Source organism: Leptidea sinapis, chromosome 1 (genome assembly GCF_905404315.1).
Source record: "Leptidea sinapis chromosome 1, ilLepSina1.1, whole genome shotgun sequence".
In the NCBI taxonomy this organism is placed as follows: Eukaryota; Metazoa; Arthropoda; class Insecta; order Lepidoptera; family Pieridae; genus Leptidea; species Leptidea sinapis.
Genome location: NC_066265.1, coordinates 7128901 through 7142591, shown reverse-complemented (window position 1 = coordinate 7142591; position 13691 = coordinate 7128901). Strand labels below are relative to the sequence as shown.

The 13691-nt window shown below is 47.7% G+C and overlaps 1 pseudogene; it reads left to right on the top strand.

The window, feature by feature from the left end:
* The first annotated feature begins 8684 nt into the window (after positions 1-8684).
* LOC126979450 (uncharacterized) lies at positions 8685-13691 on the top strand (annotated as a pseudogene).

Here is a 13691-nt window from a genome sequence, read left to right as displayed (position 1 = left end):
TGAATGCCAATCGAATACCTATTCCAAAAGGATAAATTCTATGATACTTCTTACGACACTGGTGATAAACATATACAGTGAGGAAGGCGCGCGGATCTTCTCAAATTTTGTTTCATGTGGAAGGCAAAAAAAGCGCCAGTTTTGAGATGCATATTGACAAATTATTTGACAATGCAAACTACTTTCGTGTAAATATAAAACAACGGGAAGGTTTCCGTCTTGTTCTAGAGAAGCCTGAATGCACAAATGTCATGTTATGGTACCTATATACCAAGGTGTCAGCGGGGTGTGAAAACGAACCAGATTATAATGCAAGCATGCACAAGATTGCCCCAAAAATCAAAGAGCGAATGATAAAGGAAACTTGTATGATGGTCACCAATCAACCGCAAAGTAATTTGGTTAATTTCTTCCAAGTCGTCTTTCAAAACTCAGCTTTATCCCACAGGGATATGGTCTATTTTGCCGGCAAATTTGAAAGACTTGGCTCGGATATAATCGTTTAAACTATATTGAAACTAACCTTGTACAAAAATCGCACGTTGGATAATTTATAGTAATATAGCCTATGATATTTATAAATTAGATATACTTGTCCTAAGATTGTAAAAATAAATAGAATATTGGCGACTATTTGAGATTTTAAGAACTTAAACCAAATAAAAATTAAAATAATTGCGTAGTTTTATACAACCTAAATAATTAATCTAATTCTAGTTACGATTATTGTCATTTTTGGAATCGGTGTCCTTCCGCCGCGACTCGCTTTCGCCGACTTACAACTCAAGCACATCTCACCTATAACTATGTATGTAGTTACAAATCTATCTTGGATGACACCGACTCCAAAAATTACAATAATCGTAACTCGAATTAGATTAATTATTTAGATTGTATAAAATACGCAATTATTTTGATACTTTTAGTGCATATTATATCTATTGTTTTGAAATAGTGTTTTTAAAGTCAATTGTTTATTTGTTATTTTTTTTTTATTTTTTTTATTTTTAGTGAATTTGAAGTATACTAACTAACAATTCAATCATGGATACCATAATCAGAACCTAACCAAACTCTCACCAAACTTTTTTTCTCACAAATCTTTGAAATCTTTTTTATATCCTTTCCAATAAAAAATAATCATCGAAATCGGTTGGCGCGATATTCAGTTATTCGTAATTTTATCATCCACTTCGCTATACGTATGTATAGCAAATTTTAGACTTTTATGGTTTTCTCATGAATGCCATTATCAGATCTGGACCAAATTACAACCACACGGGAAGCGCTAGCTAATCTAATTCAAATAAAAAAAGAATTATCAAAATCGGTTCATCCAGTCGAAAGTTTTGAGGTAACAAACATAAAAAAAAACATACCGACGAATTAAGAAACTTCTTTTTTGAAGTCGGTTAAAAATGCTGTATTTTCATTAAAATATTTTGGGCCTTGCGTCGACACTCTGGCTCCTCCTTATGTCTAAGTTACTTCAGTTGGTGCTGGGGCTGCTGCCTCGACTGCCGAAGACAGCAAGCGTCGCAAATATGTCGGTCTCAGTGAGTCCATACCATTGTGTAAATGTATACCATACACTAACTTTGTGCCGTTTGGTGTCGAGACACTTGGCCCGTGGGGCCCAGAGGCGCGGGGAATGTACAAAGTTTTTTTACGCGCCTTAATAGTACTACTGGAAACCCAATCGCTGGCAGCTATTTAGACAAAAGATTAGCGCAATCATACAATACAAATAGTGGTAGTTGAAACTAGTTGTTCAAATAATATCTAACCGTCTTTTTGTTCAATAAACCCCGTTATCAACAATTAATAATGAAAGTAGTTGTTAACGTACTTATAAACTAAGTTTACGAGATGTTTTGCTGAAGCAAACAGTTTTAATCATCATTTATTATACTATTTCAATTTATCAACGACTAAGCGCCTGTATTTATGCTTATTAGTGTTGAAAATGTCGATATCATTAAAATATTTATTGTATAGATTGACTGCCTTATATATGGGGCAACGATAGCCAGCGTATACCATACACTAAGTAATATTTTGTTAAAGCAATTGATGTGTACGTGTTGTTGTAATTATAATATGGTGTCGTGTAGGTAAAAAGACAGTTCATTTCAAACATTTACAGCATATTCTTGGTACACTTCCTCGTAATGATCGCTTTAATTAAATGTAAATGTTAAGTCATATTGATTACATATTTGCATTACTTTCATTAATGAATAAACTCGCTAAGAATATCACTTTGTTTTTTTAGCAAACAGCAATTACCTTATACACACTACTTATAACCCTTTTCAAATTTGTCAAGTTTTTATTTAAATAAAAATAATTAACCCAGTTGAAACACGTTTGATTCAATTTAAATCGTAATTACTTTTATAATAAAAGAGTGATAAATAAGACACGTGTGTTTAATGCAACGTTTATTAACAAACAGCTGGTACAAAGTAGAACAAGAATGAACTTACTGAAATATGTAACCTACCTACATAACACCTCTACCCTTAAAGTAACAATAATCTATGACATAATTAGACACTACAAGTAAACAACATCATATATCATATCATAATAACAAAACCTTACTTAGCTAAGAAATTATAAATTTACAACAATACAATATCAGATTAACCCTACAGACTAACAACATAATCTTACTCCTGTATGTATTCGTCAAATCCTAATCGTACTGGAGGCCGACGTATACGCTATGAGGTTTGGGTTGTTTTACTGACTGGAGCACCAAGCTCGTTCACTGAGCCCCCCGTGTCACTACCCACTGTACCGCCCCACTCCATAAGTGTGGGTGTGCGCCGACTCTGACTACTATTGACATCTAATATACGATTTTTAAAGTTGATCGATATGCCGATATTTCACTTAGCCATTGGCTGTCATAATTTTATAATCAGTTTCTCCAAGTTTCTCTATAACCCTACCCTTTTCCCATTTAACCTTAGAACCAAATTGTCTATACCATACCCTATCTCCCATTGATAAAACCCTATTCAATCCTTCTGCTACCTGTTCATATTGACGTTGTAAGGCTTCTACCCTTTTTTCCCTGTCCGGTTTTATGCAATCTAGTCTAGTTCTAATAGATCTCCCTAGGAACAACCTGGCAGGACACTCTCCAGTTGTGCTATGCACTGTATTGCGGTATATTAGCAAGTATCTGTTGAGCATTATCTCTCGGTCCTCACCCTGTAACAGAGCCTTCTTAATGACATTCATACATAATTTGACCGCGTTCTCGGCTGCTCCGTTTGACGCCGGGTGATAAGGTGCCGAAAATAATTGTTCTACACCATTATTCCTACAAAATGTGTTAAGTTCTTCACTAGAGAATGGCGGGCCGTTATCGCTGACTAACTGATTTGGAATTCCGTATCTAGAAAAAAAATCTCGCAGAACTTTTGCGCCGTGGTGGACCACATCTTAACGATTTCTACCCATTTGGACCACGCATCAACTAAGACCAAGTATTTACGTTCCACAATCGGACCCAAAAAGTCTAAATGCACCCGGGTCCACGGGCGCCCCGGCCAAGGCCAGGCACGCGGGGCGTGTGAGCAGCTGCGCGCACACGTCGCACGCCGCGCATTGCCGCTCCACGGCTTCGTCCACACCCGGCCACCAAACGTAACTTCGAGCTAAGCTTTTAGTCTTTACAACTCCCATGTGAGTATCGTGTAGCTCCCGCAGCACCTTATGTTGTATCTTAGGGGGAATAACCACCCTATAGCCCCACAGTATACAACCCATTTCTGTAAATAATTCTTTCTTTCTGTTAAAAACGGTTTCAGCTCTTGAATTCTGCCTGCTTTGGCCACTCGGCACTAATGTAACTAAGGACTCGACTATAGATCGGATCACTGAGCGTTTCTTGTCTTACGCTATTATAATCTAGTAGTAACGCCTCAGACGCAAAGTGGAGATACGTTTGTTCCGGCGTCTCGTCAACTCGCTCTCTCTCCGCCTTGTACCCCAACATCAATCTCGAAAGGGCGTCCGCAGTGTTGTCGTCCGACCTAATATATTCTATATCAAACTCATATGCGGATAGCGTTATAGCCCAACGTTGTAATTTACTCGCCGTCATATTAGGAATTCCACAATTAGGTCCAAAAATACTGACAAGTGACTGACTGTAGTTTCGCTCGGCAGCCGTGAGGGCGCGTGAGGCACAGGCCACCACGCGCTCGCGACATAGTGCGCGAGGCACAGGCCACCATGCGCTCGCAACATAGTGCGCGAGGCAGAGGCCACCACGCGCTCGCGACCGCCGGGCGCGTGCTGCGCTAGCACGGCGCCAAGCCCGCGTGCGCTCGCGACATCTTGCGCGAGGCACAGGCCACCACGCGCTCGAAACACACGTCGCACGCCGCGCATTGCCGCTCCACGGCTTCGTCCACACCCGGCCACCAAACGTAACTTCGAGCTAAGCTTTTAGTCTTTACAACTCCCATGTGAGTATCGTGTAGCTCCCGCAGCACCTTATGTTGTATCTTAGGGGGAATAACCACCCTATAGCCCCACAGTATACAACCCATTTCTGTAAATAATTCTTTCTTTCTGTTAAAAACGGTTTCAGCTCTTGAATTCTGCCTGCTTTGGCCACTCGGCACTAATGTAACTAAGGACTCGACTATAGATCGGATCACTGAGCGTTTCTTGTCTTACGCTATTATAATCTAGTAGTAACGCCTCAGACGCAAAGTGGAGATACGTTTGTTCCGGCGTCTCGTCAACTCGCTCTCCCTCCGCCTTGTACCCCAACATCAATCTCGAAAGGGCGTCCGCAGTGTTGTCGTCCGACCTAATATATTCTATATCAAACTCATATGCGGATAGCGTTATAGCCCAACGTTGTAATTTACTCGCCGTCATATTAGGAATTCCACAATTAGGTCCAAAAATACTGACAAGTGACTGACTGTAGTTTCGCTCGGCAGCCGTGAGGGCGCGTGAGGCACAGGCCACCACGCGCTCGCGACATAGTGCGCGACGCACAGGCCACCATGCGCTCGCAACATAGTGCGCGAGGCACAGGCCACCACGCGCTCGCGACCGCCGGGCGCGTGCTGCGCTAGCACGGCGCCAAGCCCGCGTGCGGTCGCGACATCTTGCGCGAGGCACAGGCCATCACGCGCTCGAAACACAGTGTGCAAGGCACAGGCCACCACGCGCTCGCGACCACCGGGTGCGTGCTGCGCTAGTACGGCGCCGAGCCCGCGTGCGCTCGCGACATAGTGCGCGAGGCACAGGCCACCATGCGCTCACGACATAGTGCGCGAGGCACAGGCCACCACGCGCTCGCGACCACCGGGGCGTGCTGCGCTAGCACGGCGCCGAGCCCGCGTGCGCTCGCGACATAGTGCGCGAGGCACAGGCCACCACGCGCTCGCGACCACCGGGCGCGTGCTGCGCTAGCACGGCGCCGAGCCCGCGTGCGCTCGCGACATAGTGCGCGAGGCACAGGCCACCACGCGCTCCCGACATAGTGCGCGAGGCACAGGCCACCACGCGCTCGCGATCACCGGTGCGTGCTGCGCTAGCACGGCGCCGAGCCCGCGTGCGATCGCGACATAGTGCGCGAGGCACAGGCCACCACGCGCTCGCGACATAGTGCGCGAGGCACAGGCCACCACGCGCTCGCGACATAGTGCGCGAGGTACAGGCCACCACGCGCTCGCGACGTAGTGCGCGAGGCACAGGCCACCACGCGCTCGCGACCAGCGGGCGCATGCTGCGCTAGCACGGCGCCGAACCCGCGTGCACTCGCGACATAGTGCGCGAGGCACAGGCCACCACGCGCTTGCGACAAAGTGCGCGAGGCACAGGCCACCACGCGCTCGCGACATAGTGCGCGAGGCACAGGCCACCACGCGCTCGCGACATAGTGCGCGAGACACAGGCCACCACGCGCTCGCGACCGCCGGGCGCGTGCTGCGCTAGCACGGCGCCGAGCCCGCGTGCACTCGCGACATAGTGCGCGAGGCACAGGCCACCACGCGCTCGCGACATAGTGCGCGAGGCACAGGCCACCACGCGCTCGCGACCACCGGGGCGTGCTGCGCTATCATGGCGCCGAGCCCGCGTGCGCTCGCGACATAGTGCGCGAGGCACAGGTCACCACGCGCTCGCATCATAGTGCGCGAGGTACAGGCCACCACACGCTCGCGACATAGTGCGCGAGGCACAGGCCACCACGCGCTCGCGACCACCGGGCGCGTGCTGCGCTAGCACGGCGCCGAGCCTGCGTGCGCTCTCGACATAGTGCGCGAGGCACAGGCCACCACGCGCTTCGACATAGTGCGCGAGGCACAGGCCACCACGCGCTCGCGACCACCGGTGCGTGCTGCGCTAGCACGGCGCCGAGCCCGCGTGCGATCGCGACATAGTGCGCGAGGCACAGGCCACCATGCGCACGTGACATAGTGCGCGAAGCACAGGCCACCACGCGCTCGCGACCGCCGGGCGCGTGCTGCGCTAGCACGGAGCCGAGCCCGTGTGCGCTCGCGACATAGTGCGCGAGGCACAGGCCACCACGCGCTCGCGACATAGTGCGCGAGGCACAGGCCACCACGCGCTCGCGACATAGTGCGCGAGGCACAGGCCACCACGCGCTCGCGACATAGTGCGCGAGGCACAGGCTACCACGCGCTCGCGACATAGTGCGCGAGGCACAGGCCACCACGCGCTCGCGACAAAGTGCGCGAGGCACAGGCCACCACGCGCTCGTGACATAGTGCGCGAGGCACAGGCCACCACGCGCTCGCGACCACCGGGCGCATGCTGCGCTAGCACGGCGCCGAACCCGCGTGCACTCGCGACATAGTGTGCGAGGCACAGGCCAACACGCGCTCGCGACATAGTGCGCGAGGCACAGGCCACCACGCGCTCGCGACATAGTGCGCGAGACACAGGCCACCACGCGCTCGCGACCGCCGGGCGCGTTCTGCGTTAGCACGGCGCCGAGCCCGCGTGCGCTCGCGACATAGTGCGCGAGGCACAGGCTACCACGCGCTCGCGACTGCCGGGCGCGTGCTGCGCTAGCACGGTGCCGAGCCCGCGTGCGCTCGCGACATAGTGCGCGAGGCACAGGCCACCACGCGCTCGCGATCACCGGTGCGTGCTGCGCTAGCACGGAGCCGAGCCCGTGTGCGCTCGCGACATAGTGCGCGAGGCACAGGCCACCACGCGCTCGCGACATAGTGCGCGAGGCACAGGCCACCACGCGCTCGCGACATAGTGCGCGAGGCACAGGCCACCACGCGCTCGCGACCACCGGGCGCGTGCTGCGCTAGCACGGCGCCGAGCCTGCGTGCGCTCGCGACATAGTGCGCGAGGCACAGGCCACCACGCGCTTCGACATAGTGCGCGAGGCACAGGCCACCACGCGCTCGCGACCACCGGTGCGTGCTGCGCTAGCACGGCGCCGAGCCCGCGTGCGATCGCGACATAGTGCGCGAGGCACAGGCCACCATGCGCACGCGACATAGTGCGCGAAGCACAGGCCACCACGCGCTCGCGACCGCCGGGCGCGTGCTGCGCTAGCACGGAGCCGAGCCCGTGTGCGCTCGCGACATAGTGCGCGAGGCACAGGCCACCACGCGCTCGCGACATAGTGCGCGAGGCACAGGCCACCACGCGCTCGCGACATAGTGCGCGAGGCACAGGCTACCACGCGCTCGCGACATAGTGCGCGAGGCACAGGCCACCACGCGCTCGCGACAAAGTGCGCGAGGCACAGGCCACCACGCGCTCGCGACATAGTGCGCGAGGCACAGGCCACCACGCGCTCGCGACCACCGGGCGCATGCTGCGCTAGCACGGCGCCGAACCGCGTGCACTCGTGACATAGTGCGCGAGGCACAGGCCAACACGCGCTCGCGACATAGTGCGCGAGGCACAGGCCACCACGCGCTCGCGACATAGTGCGCGAGACACAGGCCACCACGCGCTCGCGACCGCCGGGCGCGTTCTGCGTTAGCACGGCGCCGAGCCCGCGTGCGCTCGCGACATAGTGCGCGAGGCACAGGCTACCACGCGCTCGCGACTGCCGGGCGCGTGCTGCGCTAGCCCGGTGCCGAGCCCGCGTGCGCTCGCGACATAGTGCGCGAGGCACAGGCCACCACGCGCTCGCGATCACCGGTGCGTGCTGCGCTAGCACGGAGCCGAGCCCGTGTGCGCTCGCGACATAGTGCGCGAGGCACAGGCCACCACGCGCTCGCGACATAGTGCGCGAGGTACAGGCCACCACGCGCTCGTGACATAGTGCGCGAGGCACAGGCCACCACGCGCTCGCGACAAAGTGCGCGAGGCACAGGCCACCACGCGCTCGCGACATAGTGCGCGAGGCACAAGCCACTACGCGCCCTGCGCCCGCGCCGCTGTGTGTGCCCACTGCCTGCAAGGACCGCTCCCCGCGCCCAGTGAGTGTCGGCCGCGGTGTGGCGAACTCCGCGCCCCGCCCCCGCCGCCCCATCACTCAATAACCCACATACCAGCTCAGCACGTAAATTTTTATTAAATGCAGTCCCAAATTCACAAAATACATATCCAGCCGATATAGTGCCTTGGTCCCGCCGCCATCATGAATTTACTAGAACAAGAATGAACTTACAGAAATATGTAACTGTTGCGGCACATCACTAGTGATGCGGTACATCACTAGTGCCTCGGGTGAGGCGCGAGAACGAAGCCTCCTGTCCCCACCGTTCTGTTCGCCATAGACGGTCAACCGTCGCGCACGCATCATATTTAAGAAACCTATCGGCCGCGGCACTCAAGTCATATTTGTAAAAGTCCTTTTGTATACACTAGATTCAATATATTAGTTTTGAAGTATTTATTTATACATTCCCGAGAAGTAACATTGGTGACCCCGACGTGATAACAACGTGATGCAGACATTATGAAGACGTAATACACTGCAGCGAAGATACGCCACGTGCACAACATAGCCAGGAAAGTGCCCAATCATTCATATACTTACATCCTTTTCAATTCTTCCAACTGTGATTTTTCCCTTCTTGTTTGCCTGAATAGCATTGCCAATTCTTCTTTATTTGTTTATTGCAACTATTCAAGCTAAAGGCGCGCAGCCCACTTTCATACTGTTATACGTTATTCATATTAATTATTAATTATTACGCTTTTAAATCAGCTTAACGATACATTCAATTTACATTTTGCCATTAATAATTGTACAAGAAAGACTTCTTTCTGCTTTCTTCATTCGAGTGCAAGGCAACTTTAATTATTTTGCTTTAGAAGAATTGAATGTCGAATCTTCAATTAACTATTAAACACAGACAAAACCAAAAGCTATCCGTTTGCTTAAACCCAGTTTTTTTTCGTTACTTATAATTTTTCTACTGTGCATTCCAGTACCTAAGCCGCGCCGCCGCGCCACATGGCCACGTTACTCGCATGCTAATCGCCGCTATTGTGCTCGAGCGCATGAGCTATTTCATACCTACATCAGTAGCAGCGTCTGCACGAGCACCAGGGTTGCGGCGTAAACTGGCTTGAATTTACGTATCGTTCTATTTATGTTTTTTATTATTTTTATTATTTGATCTACTTTATTTTTCTTGTTTGGTTCAATTACTGTAGTTTTTAATAATCAATATGTCAAGAAGTGGTGAACAATCCTCTAAATCACCTTAAGAAGGTGACCACTTAAGATTAAATATTCCTCCAACAATTGTTAATCGTGATATAAAAGATATAAATGCGAAACGAAGTTCGATAAAAGGTCGTATCACTAAATATAAAATTTTTATAAGTGCATTCAGTGAGTCTGAACCTATTACGCGTGCTAATTTTTATATGATTAACCAGAGATTTGAGCGTTTACGTGAAATGCTGACGCAGTTTGACGAAGTACAGTCGGAAATAGAATCTATAAACCATCACAACTTGGACGGTGAACTAGATATTAGGGAAAATATTGAATCCGACATTTATTTACTCATTGCACAAACTCAATGTTTTCTTTAAAAACATAATTTCAAAACTAACAATTCCGAAGGCGAAGATTCTCATTCGGCCTGTCGCAATTCATGCAATCAAAATTATAGTACTATGGGGTTCCAACTACCAACTATAAAAATTGCGAACTTTGATGGTTCTTATTAGAAATGGCTTGAATTTCGAGACACATTTTCAGCACTAATTCACAACAATGACAGAATTGAAACAATACACAAATTCTATTATTTAAATTCCTACCTTGAAGGAGAAGCTTCTCGTGTCATCAGTAATTTGGACGTTAGCTCAGCCAATTATAAGGAACCTTGGAGTGTCCTCTGTGAGAGATATAACAATCTCAAACAGCTAATCAGTAACCATTTGCATTCTTTAGTCAACATCCAGCCGGTACAGCGTGATTCTGCCAAAGGCTTACGATTCATCATTGATGATGTTTCAAAGAATTTATGTGCATTAAATACGCTGGGTGAAAAAACCGAATCATGGGATTCTTTGGTAATATATTTAGTAAATTTATTGAATTAGGCGTTACTTTGCGGAAATCCATAATTATACAAATGCTTTAAGTTTTCTTTAGTATTAATTCCGCCAATATTTGTTTTTAAAAAACAATTCGACACGTGTTTCGCCTCTACACGAAACATCCTCGTTGTCTCGCCAAAATCTGGCATGAAGACTCGTTTTTTAAAAACAAATATTGGCGGAATTAATACTAAAGAAATCTTAAATCATTTGTATAATATATTTAGTCGCAGCCAAACTCGACAGTCTAACTAGCTTTAAATGGGAAGAACGTAAGAATAGCTTCAGTGGGAGTCCTTCCTTAAATGTTTTTTTCCAGTTTTTGAAAAGTCGTTTGGATGTTCTAGAATCAATACGTCATAATAAGCCCGAACGACACAGCCATAATTATAAAAGTGAGCCACACTCATCTTTTCATAAGTCTGATAAATCTCACATTAAATCTTATGCAGTTTCAGCCTCGCCTGCACCCTCTTCTGTGGCATGTGTTCTGTGCAACGGCCACCATCGTCTGTACAACTGCGCCTCCTTCCTGAGCAAACCTGTTGACGAGCGAATCGCCGAGGTGTTGCGGTTGAAGTTATGCATCAACTGTCTGCGCAAAGGTCACTCTTCTCGTCAATGTAGGTTAGGTCCATGTTCTTCTTGTAAAGAGCGACACAATTCTCTGTTACACAGAGCGCGTTCTCAGGCTGTAAGCACTTCAGGAACCCACGCTTTCAAAGTTACAGCAGAGAGTGAGGTTGAGGGGGATCATGATAATAATGTAATAAGTATGTTAGTCTCGTCTAACAATAATGTGCTGCTTTCAACTGCCTTAGTTGAAGTGTGTAATTCAAGCACAAATCAGCGTCTAACAATCCGAGCTCTGCTAGACAGCAGGAGTCAAACGTCTCTAATAACAACTAAAGTGAAAAATAAATTAAACTTGACTCCTCAGCCAACCAGAGTCGATATTGTAGGTGTAGGTAATCAACCTCTTTCTAATTCTTTGCAACGTTGTGCATTACAATTGAGGTCAAAGCAAAATGATTCCGAGACAGATATTTCATGTCTCGTGCTGCCTCAAATTTCAAGTAATTTGCCTAACAAAACATTTGATGCATCATTAATAAAATTGCCTAGTAACATTAAACTAGCCGACCCTTCATTCAATCAGTGTGCACCAGTTGATATGCTCATAGGTGCAGACTTGTTTGGCATCTGATTGAATATGATAAATTAGGACTTGGTTCAAATCAACCCATTGCACTAAAATCTAAACTTGGTTGGATACTAATCGGACCTTTCGTTTCCAACAAATACTGTCATATAAATACTGTACAATGTCACTTTGCATTTCATTTGAATAATACTGTTTCCAATGAATCACTGTGGCCATTCTTCGATCAAAATAGAGTTAGTATAAATAAACTGCCGGAAATCAAAATCCTTGTTAATATTACAAACAAAAGTGAAAATAGTGAACAGACATTAATCGATTTTTATCGTTATTCAAAGTTAAAATTCCTTCAACGTGCATTCGCTTATTTGCTTTGATTTATTAATAATTGTAGAAATACTAAAAATAAAATATATGGTGTATTACAGCCTGAAGAACTCGCTCTATCATTTAAAAAGCTTGTTTATTTGTCGCAAGCTGAAAGCTTTGCGAAAGAAATCAAAATTCCTCGCTCCAAAGGAGTTCTTAATTCATTAAGTTAACAATCATCAAAGTTAATAATCCATTTCTGGATACTGAAGACATATTAAGAGTCGGTGGACGTTTGATATTATCTTGTTATCCATATGAAAAACGTCACCAAATACTGCTTCATGCCAAACATAGGCTTACAAAATTATTGTTTCAGCAAGAGCACTTGCGTCTTCTTCACGCTGGCCCACAGCTGTTACTTTATACCATAAGAGAATCCATTTGGCCTATTGCAGGCAGAGACTTAGCTCGCACAACAGCGAGGCAATGTGTTAGGCGTAGAAATGCTTGCGGTAAAACACAAAGTCCTATCATGGGTGCATTACCAAAACAGCGTGTAAATCCCGGTTTTCCCTTTGCTAGTGTAGCTGTCGATTTCGCTGGACCATTTTTGATTACCGACCGAAAGGGAAGGGGATGTAAAATTACGAAATGTTGTATGCCTTAGGTATAAATGTTTAGATTTGGAGGCTGTCAGTGAGCTTTCAAAGGAAGATTTTATTTTGGCTTTGCGCCGTTTTATCTCTCGCAGAGGTAAACCAATAGAAATATTTTGCGATAACGGTCATAACTTCGTTGGAGCCGCAAAAGAAGTAGGGGACCTTATCACTCGTAGTGCTGATGATATGATAGAGTTTTCATCCGGAGAGGGTATTAAATTTAACTTCCAGCCAGCGTATTCCCCACACTTTGGTGGACTTGTAGAGTCATGTGTTCGATCAGCTAAGCATCATCTGAAACGCATTCTAGGACAGACACATTTAACATTTGAGGAATTGGCAACACTATTTAGTCAGATAGAAGCGATCCTGAACAGTCGTCCTATCTGTTCCCTATCATCCAGCCCTGATGACTTCCATCCTTTAACCCCAGGGCACTTTCTAATAGGAAGACCATTGATGTCCCTACCGTCACGGGACCTGTCAATAAAAGTGACCGCTTTCGACGTCTGGAGTCGCTGCGCCAAAATTTTAGGAAACGGTGGCAGCTGGAGTATATTTCTCACCTACAATAAAGAAATAAGTGGCGTGTCCCATGTATACCGATACAGTCAGGCGATTTGGTTCTTTTAAAAGATTAAGATAATGCTCCACCGATGCAATGGAAGATGGGGCGAATATTTTGTCTGTTCCCAGGTAAAGATGGAGTAGCTCGTGTAGCAGAGGTGAAAACCACTACTGGCACTTAGCGTCGAGGTGTCTCGTATCTCTGCCCATTATTGGAGCCATCAGCAGCTGCCAATTTGGAAGCAGGAGCTTCCAAGGCCCCGGAGGATGTTGCGGACCATCACTAGTGCCTCGGGTGAGGCGCGAGAACGAAGCCTCCTGTCCCCACCGTTCTGTTCGCCATAGACGGTCAACCGTCGCGCACGCATCATATTGAAGAAACCTATCGGCCGCGGCACTCAAGTCATATTTGTAAAAGTCATTTAATATACACTAGATTCAATATA